The sequence below is a fragment of the Cupressus sempervirens genome, chromosome 11 (genome assembly GCF_028749045.1).
Source record: "Cupressus sempervirens isolate cs-2001-9-10 chromosome 11, ASM2874904v1, whole genome shotgun sequence".
NCBI classification, from domain to species: domain Eukaryota; kingdom Viridiplantae; phylum Streptophyta; class Pinopsida; order Cupressales; family Cupressaceae; genus Cupressus; species Cupressus sempervirens.
In genome coordinates this window covers 131,013,800-131,019,799 of record NC_143128.1, presented here as the reverse complement: position 1 = coordinate 131,019,799, position 6,000 = coordinate 131,013,800, and positions in this window count along the sequence as shown.

Here is a 6,000-nt window from a genome sequence, read left to right as displayed (position 1 = left end):
TCAAGAAGAGATAACGAATCCATTTTTGCAAATTTTAAAGAACCAGCAATTGCCCAGTTTAGTAGCACCATTCCATGGAAATGCCCCGTTTAAAGTATAGATGAATTTTGATATCTCAAATTTTGAAGGAAAAGTTCATGTCAATGCTATTGATAATTAATTATCAAACTTGGATCCATACTTCTCTATGAATCATTTCTCTAATAAAATAATAATAATATTTTCCCTCTTGAAAAATGAAACTCATGTGAAACTAGCATGGGAAACAAAACTATTGAATATAGAAAGTGAAACTAGAGAAGGGTTGGGAATACTCTCTGGTAAAAAACTCAATTGGGAAAAATATGTGGAATACATTAAAGAAGCATACTTTCCTGAAGATATATATATCAACAAAAATATATAGAGTGGTAGTTGCTTCGACAAAAGAAAAAAGATAGACCAATTTGTACAAGATTACATCAATACATTCCATGCATCCTCTTTAAAAGTTGGTATAGAAGATTCAAAGAAGCATCAAATTTTGAAATATCATAGTGAGACTCATAGATATATTCAAAATGAAATTATATTTTTAAATATTGAAACATTGGCTACTGCTTTAAAATATGCTACAAAAATTGAAGAAAAATTCAAACAGAGATTACTTATCAAATAATAAGACAAGAAGTGAATTTACAATTGATTAGTTATCATCTCTATATTTGTATTTGCATTTTTTTTTATATCTTCTTTTTTATTTGTTATCATATTAATGCTCAACCTTTTCTTCGCACACGTAGTGTTTTCATAGTCATTGAGTCCACATTAGATTTGACTTTTACCTCCTATATCATTGTTATTAAACTATTACTGTTTTCGTATTCCAATAACCACTAGGAAAGGCACTCTTGTTATTATGCAACTTTGATGATGTGTAGATGTAATTATATTTTCATTACATACTATAATTGTATGATACATTAAAAATAAGTTTGAAGTAATGGGTTGAAACCCTTTACCTTCAACAACATTATTGCTCTATTATGACAATATTGAAACTTTGAAGCAAGGTGTAAACATCCTCCAAAATAAATGGAATGGATTTTTCACGCAGAGACAGAGGCATCATGTTCCTATTCATCATAGATTATCTCGTGAGGAGATCAAAGCTTACAAATGGAGAGACATAACATGTTAGGGTAACTTTATTTTAGGGATTAAAATCATGGGTTAAAGTAGTATCAATGGACATTATGTGATTCCTAAACTACTTGAAGGTTTCGCCTCTTCGATTGTGATGTTGGAGTTGTGGTTTTGGAGAGCACCAAAAGATTGGTCATCAATGAGGAATTTGAGAAACTATACACATAATCTATGGAGCAAGGCAAGTAGGAGGAGGGAGATGACTAGGAGGAAGTTGTTGTGTATCCATTCCTATTTATATCATCACTTTTAGCCATTGAACCAATACAAAACCTTTAAATCTGAAAATTTGAAAGCCCATTATCTAAGGGAAAGTTGAACTAATGGATTTTGAAATGCCTCCTTGAGCTCCAAGCTCCCCCAATTGGGTCCACACTAATAAAGAATTCTTATTTGTATATAACTTATTCACACAACTTATTGCTTGATCTTATTTTAATGTGGTGCATATAAAGAAATATAGTAATAAACTAAATGCAATTTAGTAAATAATGTCTCAGTTGTAACACTAATTTTTATTGCATAATAAACGATTCAACTTTTATGCCTTTGAATTGAATAAATATATTTTAAAATTTTCCTTTTTCTTTCATTGGCCTTTTTGATCTTTAGGAATCTCCTTTAAGGGTGCCCCATGTTATGTTTTATTTGGAGTTTTTAATATTTTTTTACTAGGCCAATGTGGGTACACTTTTTCTATCATTATATTTTTATTATTTTATCTCTTGTGTTGATTTAGTGATTGATTTGATATAACTCTCCTTATTTATATGTATTTGATCATGATCTTGAAAGAGGAAATGACATGGTCAATTAAATTTATGATTTTCAAATTATGGTAATTATGACTATAATAATGAATACACAATTTTGTATCATACATTACAGTCAAAGTTAATGCTCTTTTCAATTTAGCATGGATATATTTTTCATATATTTTCTCTAATTGGCTAATTATCATTGACATTTCTTTCATATTTTTGAAGGAGAAATTTGTGAGTGTTTTCATGTTATGATTTATATATGTTGTACTCACTTTTGAAAGCTCACTTCAATTTTACTTTTTAATTTTTAGATTTCAAAATAAAAACCTTTATCTCTTTTTTGATGAATAGTCCTTTTCAATTAATAAAATTTACTAAGATTACAATTCACAAAAAAGGGGCCGGGGGATACAAGATCACCCCGCGAATGAGTTCACACGGCTGAAGTCGAAAAAAACAACATGGCCTCAGCCAAAAACTATTAACTATTCATAAAAAAAAAACTTTTAACAACCTCAGGCTGCCAAGGCAGTACTAGCAGAGGGAGGAAGATCATCTTTATTAGGAAATCCCCACGCATCAATGGGATTGTGGGGCGAACTAGGAATAGTCCAGCCATCAGTAGCATCAGCAAGATTTGGGGTAGCTGCAGTCTCGGCATCCTTCTTGTCTAGCTGTGGAGGAGAAATTGCTAAGGCCAGCCGAGGAAACTTTCCAGAGTGTGCTCGTCTAGGGGGAGGAGTCAGGGACCAGCCAGAAGCTCGCCAAGGGGGAGGAGTTGAGGACTAGCCAGAACCACCATGCAGTGGGGAAGCGGAGCGGTGCCTCCAACCGCCATGTCCACCGCTGGGAGAGCGATGGCAGGGACCCTAGGAGGGCGGCGTGTGTGAATGGCAGCCAGAGGACTGGCGTTGGGAATGGCAATCGCGAGATGAAGAGGCATCGACCGAGGCATCCGGAGGCACTCTAGCAATGGTGCATGGAGCATTGCCTCAATGATTTAACAATTCCTGTAAGTGCACAACTTCCAGGGAAACTTTATTAGCTTGCACTTGTATCTGCATAATGACATTGTTACAAATGCATGCCTTAGTGTACATTGCAATGTTAACATCCAAAAAAGTGTGAGTGAATAAAACTGAATTCCTATCTTTCCAAAAACAAAATAAAATTTCCATCTTGAAGGTATGCCAAATCTAGGAGAACTTTCGAGGAATTCTGGAGGAATCACCCAGCAGAATCATGTGCCATGAAAAAGGTTTAGGCCTGAAAGCCTTGAAAAAATCATGAATCTAGTGCCAATAATTATGAGCACGCTTACAAAACCAAAAAATATGCAAAAAGGACTCAAGTTGACCATAGAAAGGGCATCTAGGATCAAGAACCCCAATGTGCTTGAGCCGAGGCCCCAAGGGAAGACCTTGGAAGGCAAGGCACCAAGCAAAGTGGTCAATCTTAGGTTCTATAATGGCACTCCAAATGCTGTCGAAACATTTTCTCCATTAAGAAAGCGAAGATTGCAAATGCCACCGTTGATTAAGCGTGTCCACCATTGGAAGGTGGGGCGAAAGCCTTTTTTACCCCATATTGGGCTTATAATTGGTAAATGGAGTGGTAGGATACCACTTCCAATCATGCCACGAAGGACAAACAGACTGAATCCCCACTTTATGAACTAAGTGCACAGGGATGAAAGACAACAGAAGGTCATAAGTCTAGCGATCGAAACTAACAAGGCAGTACTAAACTTGCATATCCTACCATGACCTGAAATTCATGGTGAGTCTTGAAAAGAATCCTTGGTAGTGCGGATGCCATGTTTAAAAAAACGCAAAGCACTGGCACCTTGAGTCTTGGCAAGAGGAGTACCCTGGGTGGCAAACAGGGGAGACCACCAAATGTTCTATTGATTTAAGGATAGCCCATTGCAAAACTCATCACCAGCCCAACGAAGCCAAGGTTTAACAGCTTCCAAAGCTTTCCAAATGCTCTTTATAACAAAACAGCCCTGTATGACCACTAGTTCACGCATAGTGAGAAGGGTCTAAAAACCAATCCCCTTCCACGTCGGTCTGTTAATAGGGAAGCCGAAAGAAATGCAATGCCTTACAAGTATCTTCTAGGCTTCATCTCCAGAAATAGCTCTAATAATCCATTTAGCATAGAGGATAAGGCCCTTCTCCTGAGCGGAAAGCAGGCTGAGACCCCCAGATTCCCTTGGGAGACAATAGAAATCCCAAGCAACTTTGTGAAAAACATGATGGTCAGAACTAGAGGCCCAAAGAAAATCTCTGAGCAAACGTTCTAGTTTGAGATAGGAAGCTTTGTAGGGAGCCCAATAGGAAGAATAGTACACATGGGTGGCAGCCAGAATCTTAGAACAAATCTAGAATTTACCAGCAAGAGAAAGTAGCTTAGTGATCTAATAATCAAGCTTTTTCCTAATCTTTGTAAGCACATCATTCCAAAGTTCCATAGGGGAAGCCTAGAAAGCAAAGGGAATGCCAAGAAAGCAGAAGATTTCTCCATGAGTAACCCATTTCCATTGAAATTGGCTGAGCCAAGGTGGAGCTGGCAAGAAAGACTAGTGATAACAGAGCATTTTATGCCATTGAATGGCAGAGCCAAAGGCTTGACAAAAAGTGTCCAGACAATTTAAAGTATTTTTGATGTTTTCTTCATCTTCAAGAAGAGTAAGAAAAGAATTATCAGCAAAATTACCATTGACTAACTGGGAGGAAGAATCAGGAGAGGCAATGCCACGGACCAGTCCTGAAGACATAGAGTGAGCAAGTAAATAACCAAAACCTTCAGCAGCAAGGACATAAAGCACTGGAGCTAGTGGACAACCTTGCCTGATGGAGCGAAAAAGTTCAAAAGCTTCAGATTGCAAATTATTGATGGTGATGCAAGCATTAGCATCTCCACGGACTGAAGGAAATTGGGACCAAAACCCAGAGCTTGAAGCATAGTCAAAATGAAAGGCCATTCAATGCGATCATAGGCTTTAGCAAAATCTATCTTTAAAAAGATAGCCTGCCGCTTGGACTTACGGGCTCATTCCATACCTTCCCAGATAGTAATGATGTTGTCAAGAATATATCTGAATTTGATGAAGCCAGTTTGTTTAGGCCGCACAATTAAAGGTAGCATATGGCGGATTTTGAGAGAGAGCACCTTGGCAATGATCTTATAAGACACATTTAGGAGGGTGATGGGCGTCCAGTTGCATATGTCCTCAGGATCACCAGTTTTAGGTATGAATTTAATATTTCCTTTATTTATGATCGCTCCTAAGCTTTTAGAATGATAAGCTTCAAGATAGACTTTGTGCAGATCAGGACCAATTTGCTCTCAAAGATGTTTGTAAAATTCACAGGGAAATCCATCATACCTAGGGGATTTGTCATCCGCCATGGAGTAAACTGCCTCTTTAAGGTCTCGAAAGGAAAGAAGTTGCTCACAGAAAGCGCGTTGCTCAACTGCAAGGTGGTTTGGAGTAACAATGATACACTTTCTGCGAGCCTCCTCCTGAGCAACCGAATTGCCCTGCGAAGCAAAGACGTTCTCATAGTGAAGAACAAATTCTTGCAAGATGCCGAGCAAATTGGAAAGAACATCAATTCCCTATTTTATCTTTTTAATCCCAACATTGGTATGACAGGCTCAGAGAGCTTGGAAGAACTCCTTCGAGGCTTTGTCACCAACCTCCAACTAGTGGAGACAGGCTTTGATTTGGGCTCCTCGGGCAGCATAGTTATCAACAATTTTCTTATCATGGCAAAGCTTGGCAAGCTGAATTTGTAAATCCACATAAAAGGGGTTAAAGGTGAGAGCTTCAGAGGCTTTTTTGAGGGCAAGGGTGTTGGCTTCATAAGACCATTTTTTGAAGATTGCCAGCTGATGCTTGTAGATGTGCAAAAATCAAGCGGTTCTGGTAGTTGCGTCATTCCACCATTGAATCCAACCTCGATGGGAATGCGGACATGGCCCCAAATTTTAGACACATTGGATGTGGAAGATGGTGGAAGCATGCAACAACAAAGACGTA